General features: G+C 49.1%; 31 non-coding genes and 4 pseudogenes across 31 annotated transcripts; all 35 read right to left on the reverse strand.

Annotated features, from left to right (window-relative positions):
• Nucleotides 1-115: 115 nt before the first annotated feature.
• LOC149757056 (5S ribosomal RNA) lies at nucleotides 116-234 on the reverse strand. Its single transcript, XR_016403935.1, has one exon. It is a non-coding gene; the product is annotated as a 5S ribosomal RNA (ribosomal RNA).
• A 248-nt stretch (nucleotides 235-482) lies between these two features.
• LOC149757057 (5S ribosomal RNA) lies at nucleotides 483-601 on the reverse strand. The gene has a single exon (XR_016402204.1). It is a non-coding gene; the product is annotated as a 5S ribosomal RNA (ribosomal RNA).
• A 248-nt stretch (nucleotides 602-849) lies between these two features.
• On the reverse strand, nucleotides 850-968 carry LOC149757058 (5S ribosomal RNA). The gene has a single exon (XR_016403593.1). It is a non-coding gene; the product is annotated as a 5S ribosomal RNA (ribosomal RNA).
• A 247-nt stretch (nucleotides 969-1,215) lies between these two features.
• On the reverse strand, nucleotides 1,216-1,334 carry LOC149757059 (5S ribosomal RNA). Its single transcript, XR_016401574.1, has one exon. It is a non-coding gene; the product is annotated as a 5S ribosomal RNA (ribosomal RNA).
• A 246-nt stretch (nucleotides 1,335-1,580) lies between these two features.
• LOC149757060 (5S ribosomal RNA) lies at nucleotides 1,581-1,699 on the reverse strand. Its single transcript, XR_016403433.1, has one exon. It is a non-coding gene; the product is annotated as a 5S ribosomal RNA (ribosomal RNA).
• A 246-nt stretch (nucleotides 1,700-1,945) lies between these two features.
• On the reverse strand, nucleotides 1,946-2,064 carry LOC149757061 (5S ribosomal RNA; annotated as a pseudogene).
• Nucleotides 2,065-2,310: 246 nt separating this feature from the next.
• On the reverse strand, nucleotides 2,311-2,429 carry LOC149757062 (5S ribosomal RNA). Its single transcript, XR_016412984.1, has one exon. It is a non-coding gene; the product is annotated as a 5S ribosomal RNA (ribosomal RNA).
• Nucleotides 2,430-2,675: 246 nt separating this feature from the next.
• LOC149757063 (5S ribosomal RNA) lies at nucleotides 2,676-2,794 on the reverse strand. The gene has a single exon (XR_016406033.1). It is a non-coding gene; the product is annotated as a 5S ribosomal RNA (ribosomal RNA).
• A 248-nt stretch (nucleotides 2,795-3,042) lies between these two features.
• On the reverse strand, nucleotides 3,043-3,161 carry LOC149757064 (5S ribosomal RNA). Its single transcript, XR_016410802.1, has one exon. It is a non-coding gene; the product is annotated as a 5S ribosomal RNA (ribosomal RNA).
• A 247-nt stretch (nucleotides 3,162-3,408) lies between these two features.
• Nucleotides 3,409-3,527, reverse strand: LOC149757065 (5S ribosomal RNA). The gene has a single exon (XR_016401575.1). It is a non-coding gene; the product is annotated as a 5S ribosomal RNA (ribosomal RNA).
• A 246-nt stretch (nucleotides 3,528-3,773) lies between these two features.
• LOC149757066 (5S ribosomal RNA) lies at nucleotides 3,774-3,892 on the reverse strand. The gene has a single exon (XR_016403434.1). It is a non-coding gene; the product is annotated as a 5S ribosomal RNA (ribosomal RNA).
• Nucleotides 3,893-4,138: 246 nt separating this feature from the next.
• On the reverse strand, nucleotides 4,139-4,257 carry LOC149757067 (5S ribosomal RNA; annotated as a pseudogene).
• A 246-nt stretch (nucleotides 4,258-4,503) lies between these two features.
• Nucleotides 4,504-4,622, reverse strand: LOC149757068 (5S ribosomal RNA). Its single transcript, XR_016412985.1, has one exon. It is a non-coding gene; the product is annotated as a 5S ribosomal RNA (ribosomal RNA).
• A 246-nt stretch (nucleotides 4,623-4,868) lies between these two features.
• LOC149757069 (5S ribosomal RNA) lies at nucleotides 4,869-4,987 on the reverse strand. Its single transcript, XR_016406034.1, has one exon. It is a non-coding gene; the product is annotated as a 5S ribosomal RNA (ribosomal RNA).
• A 245-nt stretch (nucleotides 4,988-5,232) lies between these two features.
• LOC149757070 (5S ribosomal RNA) lies at nucleotides 5,233-5,351 on the reverse strand. Its single transcript, XR_016405876.1, has one exon. It is a non-coding gene; the product is annotated as a 5S ribosomal RNA (ribosomal RNA).
• A 245-nt stretch (nucleotides 5,352-5,596) lies between these two features.
• Nucleotides 5,597-5,715, reverse strand: LOC149757071 (5S ribosomal RNA). Its single transcript, XR_016403936.1, has one exon. It is a non-coding gene; the product is annotated as a 5S ribosomal RNA (ribosomal RNA).
• Nucleotides 5,716-5,963: 248 nt separating this feature from the next.
• LOC149757072 (5S ribosomal RNA) lies at nucleotides 5,964-6,082 on the reverse strand. Its single transcript, XR_016408840.1, has one exon. It is a non-coding gene; the product is annotated as a 5S ribosomal RNA (ribosomal RNA).
• Nucleotides 6,083-6,330: 248 nt separating this feature from the next.
• On the reverse strand, nucleotides 6,331-6,449 carry LOC149757073 (5S ribosomal RNA). Its single transcript, XR_016410919.1, has one exon. It is a non-coding gene; the product is annotated as a 5S ribosomal RNA (ribosomal RNA).
• Nucleotides 6,450-6,696: 247 nt separating this feature from the next.
• On the reverse strand, nucleotides 6,697-6,815 carry LOC149757074 (5S ribosomal RNA). Its single transcript, XR_016401576.1, has one exon. It is a non-coding gene; the product is annotated as a 5S ribosomal RNA (ribosomal RNA).
• Nucleotides 6,816-7,061: 246 nt separating this feature from the next.
• LOC149757075 (5S ribosomal RNA) lies at nucleotides 7,062-7,180 on the reverse strand. Its single transcript, XR_016403435.1, has one exon. It is a non-coding gene; the product is annotated as a 5S ribosomal RNA (ribosomal RNA).
• A 246-nt stretch (nucleotides 7,181-7,426) lies between these two features.
• Nucleotides 7,427-7,545, reverse strand: LOC149757076 (5S ribosomal RNA; annotated as a pseudogene).
• A 246-nt stretch (nucleotides 7,546-7,791) lies between these two features.
• Nucleotides 7,792-7,910, reverse strand: LOC149757077 (5S ribosomal RNA). The gene has a single exon (XR_016412986.1). It is a non-coding gene; the product is annotated as a 5S ribosomal RNA (ribosomal RNA).
• Nucleotides 7,911-8,156: 246 nt separating this feature from the next.
• Nucleotides 8,157-8,275, reverse strand: LOC149757078 (5S ribosomal RNA). The gene has a single exon (XR_016407211.1). It is a non-coding gene; the product is annotated as a 5S ribosomal RNA (ribosomal RNA).
• Nucleotides 8,276-8,520: 245 nt separating this feature from the next.
• On the reverse strand, nucleotides 8,521-8,639 carry LOC149757079 (5S ribosomal RNA). Its single transcript, XR_016405877.1, has one exon. It is a non-coding gene; the product is annotated as a 5S ribosomal RNA (ribosomal RNA).
• A 245-nt stretch (nucleotides 8,640-8,884) lies between these two features.
• On the reverse strand, nucleotides 8,885-9,003 carry LOC149757080 (5S ribosomal RNA). Its single transcript, XR_016403938.1, has one exon. It is a non-coding gene; the product is annotated as a 5S ribosomal RNA (ribosomal RNA).
• Nucleotides 9,004-9,251: 248 nt separating this feature from the next.
• On the reverse strand, nucleotides 9,252-9,370 carry LOC149757081 (5S ribosomal RNA). Its single transcript, XR_016407737.1, has one exon. It is a non-coding gene; the product is annotated as a 5S ribosomal RNA (ribosomal RNA).
• Nucleotides 9,371-9,618: 248 nt separating this feature from the next.
• LOC149757082 (5S ribosomal RNA) lies at nucleotides 9,619-9,737 on the reverse strand. Its single transcript, XR_016411032.1, has one exon. It is a non-coding gene; the product is annotated as a 5S ribosomal RNA (ribosomal RNA).
• A 247-nt stretch (nucleotides 9,738-9,984) lies between these two features.
• LOC149757083 (5S ribosomal RNA) lies at nucleotides 9,985-10,103 on the reverse strand. The gene has a single exon (XR_016401577.1). It is a non-coding gene; the product is annotated as a 5S ribosomal RNA (ribosomal RNA).
• Nucleotides 10,104-10,349: 246 nt separating this feature from the next.
• Nucleotides 10,350-10,468, reverse strand: LOC149757084 (5S ribosomal RNA). The gene has a single exon (XR_016403436.1). It is a non-coding gene; the product is annotated as a 5S ribosomal RNA (ribosomal RNA).
• Nucleotides 10,469-10,714: 246 nt separating this feature from the next.
• LOC149757085 (5S ribosomal RNA) lies at nucleotides 10,715-10,833 on the reverse strand (annotated as a pseudogene).
• A 246-nt stretch (nucleotides 10,834-11,079) lies between these two features.
• Nucleotides 11,080-11,198, reverse strand: LOC149757086 (5S ribosomal RNA). The gene has a single exon (XR_016412987.1). It is a non-coding gene; the product is annotated as a 5S ribosomal RNA (ribosomal RNA).
• A 245-nt stretch (nucleotides 11,199-11,443) lies between these two features.
• LOC149757087 (5S ribosomal RNA) lies at nucleotides 11,444-11,562 on the reverse strand. Its single transcript, XR_016402180.1, has one exon. It is a non-coding gene; the product is annotated as a 5S ribosomal RNA (ribosomal RNA).
• Nucleotides 11,563-11,807: 245 nt separating this feature from the next.
• On the reverse strand, nucleotides 11,808-11,926 carry LOC149757088 (5S ribosomal RNA). Its single transcript, XR_016405878.1, has one exon. It is a non-coding gene; the product is annotated as a 5S ribosomal RNA (ribosomal RNA).
• A 245-nt stretch (nucleotides 11,927-12,171) lies between these two features.
• LOC149757089 (5S ribosomal RNA) lies at nucleotides 12,172-12,290 on the reverse strand. Its single transcript, XR_016408589.1, has one exon. It is a non-coding gene; the product is annotated as a 5S ribosomal RNA (ribosomal RNA).
• A 246-nt stretch (nucleotides 12,291-12,536) lies between these two features.
• Nucleotides 12,537-12,655, reverse strand: LOC149757090 (5S ribosomal RNA). The gene has a single exon (XR_016411834.1). It is a non-coding gene; the product is annotated as a 5S ribosomal RNA (ribosomal RNA).
• Between the last annotated feature and the right edge of the window lie 239 nt (nucleotides 12,656-12,894).

Here is a 12,894-nt window from a genome sequence, read left to right on the forward strand (position 1 = left end):
GTCTCCGGACTCAGTTTATTTTCGGGAAAAAAAATTATCCGAAGAGGAAAGGCCAAAAGCCGAAAAATTAAAAATAAATATTATCAAAAAATAAAAAAGCGGGCAAAAAATAAAAAGGGTGCAACACGAGGACTTCCCAGGGGGTCACCCATCCTAGTACTACTCTCGCCCAAGCACGCTTAACTGCGAAGTTCTGATGGGATCCGGTGCATTAGTGCTGGTATAATCGCACCCATGACATGCCCTTCGAAACTCCCTTTTATGACAAAGCAGCAGACCTCGACGGCTCGAGACATTCGCGCTGCCGTGGCCGTTCTGGCGTAGGATTCAACGCGCTGGTCCCGCTATGCGGCATGGCACCGCCAGTCTCCGGACTCAGTTTATTGTCGGGGGAAAAAAATTATCCGAAGAGGAAAAGCCAAAAGACCGAAAAATTAAAAATAAATATTATCAAAAAATAAAAAAGCGGGCAAAAAATAAAAAGGGTGCAACACGAGGACTTCCCAGGGGGTCACCCATCCTAGTACTACTCTCGCCCAAGCACGCTTAACTGCGGAGTTCTGATGGGATCCGGTGCATTAGTGCTGGTATGATCGCACCTATGACATGCCCTTCGAAACTCCCTTTTATGACAAAGCAGCAGACCTCGACGGCCCGAGACATTCACGCTGCCGGGGCCGTTCTGGCGTAGGATTCAACGCGGTGGTCCCGCTATGCGGCATGGCACCGCCAGTCTCCGGACTCAGTTTATTGTCGGAGGAAAAAAATTATCCGAAGAGGAAAAGCCAAAAGACCGAAAAATTAAAAATAAATATTATCAAAAAATAAAAAAGCGGGCAAAAAATAAAAAGGGTGAAACACGAGAACTTCCCAGGGGGTCACCCATCCTAGTACTACTCTCGCCCAAGCACGCTTAACTGCGGAGTTCTGATGGGATCCGGTGCATTAGTGCTGGTATGATCGCACCCAAGACATGCCCTTCGAAACTCCCTTTTAAGACAAAGCAGCAGACCTCGACGGCCCGAGACATTCGCGCTGCCGGGGCCGTTCTGGCGTATGATTCAACGCGCTGTTCCGCTATGCGGCATGGCCTCGCCAGTCTCCGGACTCAGTTTATTTTCGGGGGGAAAAAAATTATCCGAAGAGGAAAAGCCAAAAGCCAAAAAATTAAAAATAAATATTATCAAAAAATAAAAATGCGGGCAAAAAATAAAAGGGGTGCAACACGAGGACTTCCCAGGGGGTCACCCATCCTAGTACTACTCTCGCCCAAGCACGCTTAACTGCGGAGCTCTGATGGGATCCGGTGCATTAGTGCTGGTATGATCGCACCCATGACATGCCCATCGAAACAACCTTTTATGACAAAGCAGCAGACCTCGACGGCCCGAGACATTCGCGCTGCCGGGGCCGTTCTGGCGTAGGATTCAACGCACTGTTCCGCTATGCGGCATGGCACCGCGAGTCTCCGGACTCAGTTTATTTTCGGGGGAAAAAAATTATCCGAAGAGGAAAAGCCAAAAGCCGAAAAATTAAAAATAAATGTTATCAAAAAATAAAAAAGCGGGCAAAAAATAAAAGGGGTGCCACACGAGGACTTCCCAGGGGGTCACCCATCCTAGTACTACTCTCGCCCAAGCACGCTTAACTGCGGAGTTCTGATGGGATCCGGTGCATTAGTGCTGGTATGATCGCACCCATGATATGCCCTTCGAAACTCCCTTTTATGACAAAGCAGCAGACCTCGACGGCCCGAGACATTCGCGCTGCCGGGGCCGTTCTGGCGTAGGTTTCAACGCGCTGTTCCGCTATGCGGCATGGCACCGCGAGTCTCCGGACTCAGTTTATTTTCGAGGGAAAAAAATTATCCGAAGAGGAAAAGCCAAAAGCCGAAAAATTAAAAATAAATATTATCAAAAAATAAAAAAGCGGGCAAAAAATAAAAAGGGTGCAACACGAGGACTTCCCAGGGGGTCACCCATCCTAGTACTTCTCTCGCCCAAGCACGCTTAACTGCGGAGTTATGATGGGATCCGGTGCATTAGTGCTGGTAAGATCGCGCCCATGACATGCCCTTCGAAACACCCATTTATGACAAAGCAGCAGACCGCGACGGCACGAGACATTCGCGCTGCCGGGGCCGTTCTGGCGTAGGATTCAACGCGCTGTTCCGCTATGCGGCATGGCACCGCCAGTCTCCGGACTCAGTTTATTTTCGGGGGGAAAAAATTATCCGAAGAGGAAAAGCCAAAAGCCAAAAAATTAAAAATAAATATTATCAAAAAATAAAAAAGTGGGCAAAAAATAAAAGGGGTGCAACACGAGGACTTCCCAGGGGGTCACCCAACCTAGTACTACTCTCGCCCAAGCACGCTTAACTGCGGAGTTCTGATGGGATCCGGTGCATTAGTGCTGGTATGATCGCACCCATGACATGCCTATCGAAACATCCTTTTATGACAAAGCAGCAGACCTCGACGGCCCGAGACATTCGCGCTGCCGGGGCCGTTCTGGCGCAGGATTCAACGCGCTGTTCCGCTATGCGGCATGGCACCGCGGGTCTCCGGACTCAGTTTATTTTCGGGGGAAAAAAATTATCCGAAGAGGAAAAGCCAAAAGCCGAAAAATTAAAAATAAATGTTATCAAAAAATAAAAAAGCGGGCAAAAAATAAAAGGGGTGCAACACAAGGACTTCCCAGGGGGTCACCCATCCTAGTACTACTCTCGCCCAAGCACGCTTAACTGCGGAGTTTTGATGGGATCCGGTGCATTAGTGCTGGTATGATCGCACCCATGATATGCCCTTCGAAACTCCCTTTTATGACAAAGCAGCAGACCTCGACGGCCCGAGACATTCACGCTGCCGGGGCCGTTCTGGCGTAGGATTCAACGCGGTGGTCCCGCTATGCGGCATGGCACCGCCAGTCTCCGGACTCAGTTTATTGTCGGAGGAAAAAAATTATCCGAAGAGGAAAAGCCAAAAGACCGAAAAATTAAAAATAAATATTATCAAAAAATAAAAAAGCGGGCAAAAAATAAAAAGGGTGCAACACGAGAACTTCCCAGGGGGTCACCCATCCTAGTACTACTCTCGCCCAAGCACGCTTAACTGCGGAGTTCTGATGGGATCCGGTGCATTAGTGCTGGTATGATCGCACCCAAGACATGCCCTTCGAAACTCCCTTTTAAGACAAAGCAGCAGACCTCGACGGCCCGAGACATTCGCGCTGCCGGGGCCGTTCTGGCGTATGATTCAACGCGCTGTTCCGCTATGCGGCATGGCCTCGCCAGTCTCCGGACTCAGTTTATTTTCGGGGGGAAAAAAATTATCCGAAGAGGAAAAGCCAAAAGACAAAAAATTAAAAATAAATATTATCAAAAAATAAAAATGCGGGCAAAAAATAAAAGGGGTGCAACACGAGGACTTCCCAGGGGGTCACCCATCCTAGTACTACTCTCGCCCAAGCACGCTTAACTGCGGAGCTCTGATGGGATCCGGTGCATTAGTGCTGGTATGATCGCACCCATGACATGCCCATCGAAACAACCTTTTATGACAAAGCAGCAGACCTCGACGGCCCGAGACATTCGCGCTGCCGGGGCCGTTCTGGCGTAGGATTCAACGCACTGTTCCGCTATGCGGCATGGCACCGCGAGTCTCCGGACTCAGTTTATTTTCGGGGGAAAAAAATTATCCGAAGAGGAAAAGCCAAAAGCCGAAAAATTAAAAATAAATGTTATCAAAAAATAAAAAAGCGGGCAAAAAATAAAAGGGGTGCCACACGAGGACTTCCCAGGGGGTCACCCATCCTAGTACTACTCTCGCCCAAGCACGCTTAACTGCGGAGTTCTGATGGGATCCGGTGCATTAGTGCTGGTATGATCGCACCCATGATATGCCCTTCGAAACTCCCTTTTATGACAAAGCAGCAGACCTCGACGGCCCGAGACATTCGCGCTGCCGGGGCCGTTCTGGCGTAGGTTTCAACGCGCTGTTCCGCTATGCGGCATGGCACCGCGAGTCTCCGGACTCAGTTTATTTTCGAGGGAAAAAAATTATCCGAAGAGGAAAAGCCAAAAGCCGAAAAATTAAAAATAAATATTATCAAAAAATAAAAAAGCGGGCAAAAAATAAAAAGGGTGCAACACGAGGACTTCCCAGGGGGTCACCCATCCTAGTACTTCTCTCGCCCAAGCACGCTTAACTGCGGAGTTATGATGGGATCCGGTGCATTAGTGCTGGTAAGATCGCGCCCATGACATGCCCTTCGAAACACCCTTTTATGACAAAGCAGCAGACCGCGACGGCACGAGACATTCGCGCTGCCGGGGCCGTTCTGGCGTAGGATTCAACGCGCTGTTCCGCTATGCGGCATGGCACCGCCAGTCTCCGGACTCAGTTTATTTTCGGGGGGAAAAAATTATCCGAAGAGGAAAAGCCAAAAGCCAAAAAATTAAAAATAAATATTATCAAAAAATAAAAAAGTGGGCAAAAAATAAAAGGGGTGCAACACGAGGACTTCCCAGGGGGTCACCCAACCTAGTACTACTCTCGCCCAAGCACGCTTAACTGCGGAGTTCTGATGGGATCCGGTGCATTAGTGCTGGTATGATCGCACCCATGACATGCCTATCGAAACATCCTTTTATGACAAAGCAGCAGACCTCGACGGCCCGAGACATTCGCGCTGCCGGGGCCGTTCTGGCGCAGGATTCAACGCGCTGTTCCGCTATGCGGCATGGCACCGCGGGTCTCCGGACTCAGTTTATTTTCGGGGGAAAAAAATTATCCGAAGAGGAAAAGCCAAAAGCCGAAAAATTAAAAATAAATGTTATCAAAAAATAAAAAAGCGGGCAAAAAATAAAAGGGGTGCAACACAAGGACTTCCCAGGGGGTCACCCATCCTAGTACTACTCTCGCCCAAGCACGCTTAACTGCGGAGTTTTGATGGGATCCGGTGCATTAGTGCTGGTATGATCGCACCCATGATATGCCCTTCGAAACTCCCTTTTATGACAAAGCAGCAGACCTCGACGGCACAAGACATTCGCGCTGCCGGGGCCGTTCTGGCGTAGGATTCAACGCGCTGTTCCGCTATGCGGCATGGCACCGCGAGTCTCCGGACTCAGTTTATTTTCGAGGAAAAAAAATTATCCGAAGAGGAAAAGCCAAAAGCCGAAAAATTAAAAATAAATATTATCAAAAAATAAAAAAAGGGCAAAAAATAAAAGGGGTGCAACACGAGGACTTCCCAGGGGGTCACCCATCCTAGTACTACTCTCGCCCAAGCACGCTTAACTGCGGAGTTATGATGGGATCCGGTGCATTAGTGCTGGTATGATCGCACCCATGACATGCCCTTCGAAACTCCCTTTTATGACAAAGCAGCAGACCGCGACGGCACGAGACATTCGCGCTGCCGGGGCCGTTCTGGCGTATGATTCAACGCGCTGTTCCGCTATGCGGCATGGCACCGCCAGTCTCCGGACTCAGTTTATTTTCCGGAAAAAAAATTATCCGAAGAGGAAAGGCCAAAAGCCGAAAAATTAAAAATAAATATTATCAAAAAATAAAAAAGCGGGCAAAAAATAAAAAGGGTGCAACACGAGGACTTCCCAGGGGGTCACCCATCCTAGTACTACTCTCGCCCAAGCACGCTTAACTGCGAAGTTCTGATGGGATCCGGTGCATTAGTGCTGGTATAATCGCACCCATGACATGCCCTTCGAAACTCCCTTTTATGACAAAGCAGCAGACCTCGACGGCTCGAGACATTCGCGCTGCCGTGGCCGTTCTGGCGTAGGATTCAACGCGCTGGTCCCGCTATGCGGCATGGCACCGCCAGTCTCCGGACTCAGTTTATTGTCGGGGGAAAAAAATTATCCGAAGAGGAAAAGCCAAAAGACCGAAAAATTAAAAATAAATATTATCAAAAAATAAAAAAGCGGGCAAAAAATAAAAAGGGTGCAACACGAGGACATCCCAGGGGGTCACCCATCCTAGCACTACTCTCGCCCAAGCACGCTTAACTGCGGAGTTCTGATGGGATCCGGTGCATTAGTGCTGGTATGATCGCACCTATAACATGCCCTTCGAAACTCCCTTTTATGACAAAGCAGCAGACCTCGACGGCCCGAGACATTCACGCTGCCGGGGCCGTTCTGGCGTAGGATTCAACGCGGTGGTCCCGCTATGCGGCATGGCACCGCCAGTCTCCGGACTCAGTTTATTGTCGGAGGAAAAAAATTATCCGAAGAGGAAAAGCCAAAAGACCGAAAAATTAAAAATAAATATTGTCAAAAAATAAAAAAGCGGGCAAAAAATAAAAAGGGTGCAACACGAGAACTTCCCAGGGGGTCACCCATCCTAGTACTACTCTCGCCCAAGCACGCTTAACTGCGGAGTTCTGATGGGATCCGGTGCATTAGTGCTGGTATGATCGCACCCAAGACATGCCCTTCGAAACTCCCTTTTAAGACAAAGCAGCAGACCTCGACGGCCCGAGACATTCGCGCTGCCGGGGCCGTTCTGGCGTATGATTCAACGCGCTGTTCCGCTATGCGGCATGGCCTCGCCAGTCTCCGGACTCAGTTTATTTTCGGGGGGAAAAAAATTATCCGAAGAGGAAAAGCCAAAAGCCAAAAAATTAAAAATAAATATTATCAAAAAATAAAAATGCAGGCAAAAAATAAAAGGGGTGCAACACGAGGACTTCCCAGGGGGTCACCCATCCTAGTACTACTCTCGCCCAAGCACGCTTAACTGCGGAGCTCTGATGGGATCCGGTGCATTAGTGCTGGTATGATCGCACCCATGACATGCCCATCGAAACAACCTTTTATGACAAAGCAGCAGACCTCGACGGCCCGAGACATTCGCGCTGCCGGGGCCGTTCTGGCGTAGGATTCAACGCACTGTTCCGCTATGCGGCATGGCACCGCGAGTCTCCGGACTCAGTTTATTTTCGGGGGAAAAAAATTATCCGAAGAGGAAAAGCCAAAAGCCGAAAAATTAAAAATAAATGTTATCAAAAAATAAAAAAGCGGGCAAAAAATAAAAGGGGTGCCACACGAGGACTTCCCAGGGGGTCACCCATCCTAGTACTACTCTCGCCCAAGCACGCTTAACTGCGGAGTTCTGATGGGATCCGGTGCATTAGTGCTGGTATGATCGCACCCATGATATGCCCTTCGAAACTCCCTTTTATGACAAAGCAGCAGACCTCGACGGCCCGAGACATTCGCGCTGCCGGGGCCGTTCTGGCGTAGGTTTCAACGCGCTGTTCCGCTATGCGGCATGGCACCGCGAGTCTCCGGACTCAGTTTATTTTCGAGGGAAAAAAATTATCCGAAGAGGAAAAGCCAAAAGCCGAAAAATTAAAAATAAATATTATCAAAAAATAAAAAAGCGGGCAAAAAATAAAAAGGGTGCAACACGAGGACTTCCCAGGGGGTCACCCATCCTAGTACTTCTCTCGCCCAAGCACGCTTAACTGCGGAGTTATGATGGGATCCGGTGCATTAGTGCTGGTAAGATCGCGCCCATGACATGCCCTTCGAAACACCCTTTTATGACAAAGCAGCAGACCGCGACGGCACGAGACATTCGCGCTGCCGGGGCCGTTCTGGCGTAGGATTCAACGCGCTGTTCCGCTATGTGGCATGGCACCGCCAGTCTCCGGACTCAGTTTATTTTCGGGGGGAAAAAATTATCCGAAGAGGAAAAGCCAAAAGCCAAAAAATTAAAAATAAATATTATCAAAAAATAAAAAAGTGGGCAAAAAATAAAAGGGGTGCAACACGAGGACTTCCCAGGGGGTCACCCAACCTAGTACTACTCTCGCCCAAGCACGCTTAACTGCGGAGTTCTGATGGGATCCGGTGCATTAGTGCTGGTATGATCGCACCCATGACATGCCTATCGAAACATCCTTTTATGACAAAGCAGCAGACCTCGACGGCCCGAGACATTCGCGCTGCCGGGGCCGTTCTGGCGCAGGATTCAACGCGCTGTTCCGCTATGCGGCATGGCACCGCGGGTCTCCGGACTCAGTTTATTTTCGGGGGAAAAAAATTATCCGAAGAGGAAAAGCCAAAAGCCGAAAAATTAAAAATAAATGTTATCAAAAAATAAAAAAGCGGGCAAAAAATAAAAGGGGTGCAACACAAGGACTTCCCAGGGGGTCACCCATCCTAGTACTACTCTCGCCCAAGCACGCTTAACTGCGGAGTTTTGATGGGATCCGGTGCATTAGTGCGGGTATGATCGCACCCATGATATGCCCTTCGAAACTCCCTTTTATGACAAAGCAGCAGACCTCGACGGCACAAGACATTCGCGCTGCCTGGGCCGTTCTGGCGTAGGATTCAACGCGCTGTTCCGCTATGCGGCATGGCACCGCGAGTCTCCGGACTCAGTTTATTTTCGAGGAAAAAAAATTATCCGAAGAGGAAAAGCCAAAAGCCGAAAAATTAAAAATAAATATTATCAAAAAATAAAAAAAGGGCAAAAAATAAAAGGGGTGCAACACGAGGACTTCCCAGGGGGTCACCCATCCTAGTACTACTCTCGCCCAAGCACGCTTAACTGCGGAGTTATGATGGGATCCGGTGCATTAGTGCTGGTATGATCGCACCCATGACATGCCCTTCGAAACTCCCTTTTATGACAAAGCAGCAGACCGCGACGGCACGAGACATTCGCGCTGCCGGGGCCGTTCTGGCGTATGATTCAACGCGCTGTTCCGCTATGCGGCATGGCCCCGCCAGTCTCCGGACTCAGTTTATTTTCGGGAAAAAAAATTATCCGAAGAGGAAAGGCCAAAAGCCGAAAAATTAAAAATAAATATTATCAAAAAATAAAAAAGCGGGCAAAAAATAAAAAGGGTGCAACACGAGGACTTCCCAGGGGGTCACCCATCCTAGTACTACTCTCGCCCAAGCACGCTTAACTGCGAAGTTCTGATGGGATCCGGTGCATTAGTGCTGGTATAATCGCACCCATGACATGCCCTTCGAAACTCCCTTTTATGACAAAGCAGCAGACCTCGACGGCTCGAGACATTCGCGCTGCCGTGGCCGTTCTGGCGTAGGATTCAACGCGCTGGTCCCGCTATGCGGCATGGCACCGCCAGTCTCCGGACTCAGTTTATTGTCGGGGGAAAAAAATTATCCGAAGAGGAAAAGCCAAAAGACCGAAAAATTAAAAATAAATATTATCAAAAAATAAAAAAGCGGGCAAAAAATAAAAAGGGTGCAACACGAGGACTTCCCAGGGGGTCACCCATCCTAGTACTACTCTCGCCCAAGCACGCTTAACTGCGGAGTTCTGATGGGATACGGTGCATTAGTGCTGGTATGATCGCACCTATGACATGCCCTTCGAAACTCCCTTTTATGACAAAGCAGCAGACCTCGACGGCCCGAGACATTCACGCTGCCGGGGCCGTTCTGGCGTAGGATTCAACGCGGTGGTCCCGCTATGCGGCATGGCACCGCCAGTCTCCGGACTCAGTTTATTGTCGGAGGAAAAAAATTATCCGAAGAGGAAAAGCCAAAAGACCGAAAAATTAAAAATAAATATTATCAAAAAATAAAAAAGCGGGCAAAAAATAAAAAGGGTGCAACACGAGAACTTCCCAGGGGGTCACCCATCCTAGTACTACTCTCGCCCAAGCACGCTTAACTGCGGAGTTCTGATGGGATCCGGTGCATTAGTGCTGGTATGATCGCACCCAAGACATGCCCTTCGAAACTCCCTTTTAAGACAAAGCAGCAGACCTCGACGGCCCGAGACATTCGCGCTGCCGGGGCCGTTCTGGCGTATGATTCAACGCGCTGTTCCGCTATGCGGCATGGCCTCGCCAGTCTCCGGACTCAGTTTATTTTCGGGGGGAAAAAAATTATCCGAAGAGGAAAAGCCAAAAGCCAAAAAATTAAAAATAAATATTATCAAAAAATAAAAATGCGGGCAAAAAATAAAAGGGGTGCAACACGAGGACTTCCCAGGGGGTCACCCATCCTAGTACTACTCTCGCCCAAGCACGCTTAACTGCGGAGCTCTGATGGGATCCGGTGCATTAGTGCTGGTATGATCGCACCCATGACATGCCCATCGAAACAACCTTTTATGACAAAGCAGCAGACCTCGACGGCCCGAGACATTCGCGCTGCCGGGGCCGTTCTGGCGTAGGATTCAACGCACTGTTCCGCTATGCGGCATGGCACCGCGAGTCTCCGGACTCAGTTTATTTTCGGGGGAAAAAAATTATCCGAAGAGGAAAAGCCAAAAGCCGAAAAATTAAAAATAAATGTTATCAAAAAATAAAAAAGCGGGCAAAAAATAAAAGGGGTGCCACACGAGGACTTCCCAGGGGGTCACCCATCCTAGTACTACTCTCGCCCAAGCACGCTTAACTGCGGAGTTCTGATGGGATCCGGTGCATTAGTGCTGGTATGATCGCACCCATGATATGCCCTTCGAAACTCCCTTTTATGACAAAGCAGCAGACCTCGACGGCCCGAGACATTCGCGCTGCCGGGGCCGTTCTGGCGTAGGTTTCAACGCGCTGTTCCGCTATGCGGCATGGCACCGCGAGTCTCCGGACTCAGTTTATTTTCGAGGGAAAAAAATTATCCGAAGAGGAAAAGCCAAAAGCCGAAAAATTAAAAATAAATATTATCAAAAAATAAAAAAGCGGGCAAAAAATAAAAAGGGTGCAACACGAGGACTTCCCAGGGGGTCACCCATCCTAGTACTTCTCTCGCCCAAGCACGCTTAACTGCGGAGTTATGATGGGATCCGGTGCATTAGTGCTGGTAAGATCGCGCCCATGACATGCCCTTCGAAACACCCTTTTATGACAAAGCAGCAGACCGCGACGGCACGAGACATTCGCGCTGCCGGGGCCGTTCTCGCGTAGGATTCAACGCGCTGTTCCGCTATGCGGCATGGCACCGCCAGTCTCCGGACTCAGTTTATTTTCGGGGGGAAAAAATTATCCGAAGAGGAAAAGCCAAAAGCCAAAAAATTAAAAATAAATATTATCAAAAAATAAAAAAGTGGGCAAAAAATAAAAGGGGTGCAACACGAGGACTTCCCAGGGGGTCACCCAACCTAGTACTACTCTCGCCCAAGCACGCTTAACTGCGGAGTTCTGATGGGATCCGGTGCATTAGTGCTGGTATGATCGCACCCATGACATGCCTATCGAAACATCCTTTTATGACAAAGCAGCAGACCTCGACGGCCCGAGACATTCGCGCTGCCGGGGCCGTTCTGGCGTAGGATTCAACGCGCTGTTCCGCTATGCGGCATGGCACCGCGGGTCTCCGGACTCAGTTTATTTTCGGGGGAAAAAATTATCCGAAGAGGAAAAGCCAAAAGCCGAAAAATTAAAAATAAATGTTATCAAAAAACAAAAAAGCGGGCAAAAAATAAAAGGGGTGCAACACGAGGACTTCCCAGGGGGTCACCCATCCTAGTACTACTCTCGCCCAAGCACGCTTAACTGCGGAGTTCTGATGGGATCCGGTGCATTAGTGCTGGTATGATCGCACCCATGATATTCCCTTCGAAACTCCCTTTTATGACAAAGCAGCAGACCTCGACGGCACGAGACATTCGCGCTGCCGGGGCCGTTCTGGCGTAGGATTCAACGCGCTGTTCCGCTATGCGGCATGGCACCGCGAGTCTCCGGACTCAGTTTATTTTCGAGGAAAAAAAATTATCCGAAGAGGAAAAGCCAAAAGCCGAAAAATTAAAAATAAATATTATCAAAAAATAAAAAAAGGGCAAAAAATAAAAGGGGTGCAACACGAGGACTTCCCAGGGGGTCACCCATCCTAGTACTACTCTCGCCCAAGCACGCTTAACTGCGGAGTTATGATGGGATCCGGTGCATTAGTGCTGGTATGATCGCACCCATGACATGCCCTTCGAAACTCCCTTTTATGACAAAGCAGCAGACCGCGACGGCACGAGACATTCGCGCTGCCGGGGCCGTTCTGGCGTATGATTCAACGCGCTGTTCCGCTATGCGGCATGGCACCGCCAGTCTCCGGACTCAGTTTATTTTCGAGAAAAAAAATTATCCGAAGAGGAAAGGCCAAAAGCCGAAAAATTAAAAATAAATATTATCAAAAAATAAAAAAGCGGGCAAAAAATTAAAAGGGTGCAGCACGAGGACTTCCCAGGGGGTCACCCATCCAAGTACTTCTCTCGCCCAAGCACGCTTAACTGCGGAGTTATGATGGGATCCGGTGCATTAGTGCTGGTATGATCGCACCCATGACATGCCCTTCGAAACTCCCTTTTATGACAAAGCAGCAGACCGCGACGGCACGAGACATTCGCGCTGCCGGGGCCGTTCTGGCGTAGGATTCAACGCGCTGTTCCGCTATGCGGCATGGCACCGCCAGTCTCCGGACTCAGTTTATTTTCGGAAAAAAAAAATTATCCGAAGAGAAAAAGCCAAAAGCCGAAAAATTAAAAATAAATATTATCAAAAAATAAAAAAGCGGGCAAAAAATAAAAAGGGTGCAACACGAGGACTTCCCAGGGGGTCACCCATCCTAGTACTACTCTCGCCCAAGCACGCTTAACTGCGGAGTTCTGATGGGATCCGGTGCATTAGTGCTGGTATGATCGCACCCATGACATGCCCTTCGAAACTCCCTTTTATGACAAAGCAGCAGTCCTCGACGGCCCGAGACATTCACGCTGCCGGGGCCGTTCTGGCGTAGGATTCAACGCGCTGGTCCCGCTATGCGGCATGGCACCGCGAGTCTCCGGACTCAGTTTATTTTCGAGGGAAAAAAATTATCCGAAGAGGAAAAGCCAAAAGCCAAAAAATTAAAAATAAATGTTATCAAAAAAGAAAAAAGCGGGCAAA

The sequence above is a fragment of the Phoenix dactylifera genome, chromosome 4, assembly GCF_051530095.1.
Source record: "Phoenix dactylifera cultivar Ajwa chromosome 4, Ajwa_hap1_PhDact_Kaust_v1.1, whole genome shotgun sequence".
In the NCBI taxonomy this organism is placed as follows: domain Eukaryota; kingdom Viridiplantae; phylum Streptophyta; class Magnoliopsida; order Arecales; family Arecaceae; genus Phoenix; species Phoenix dactylifera.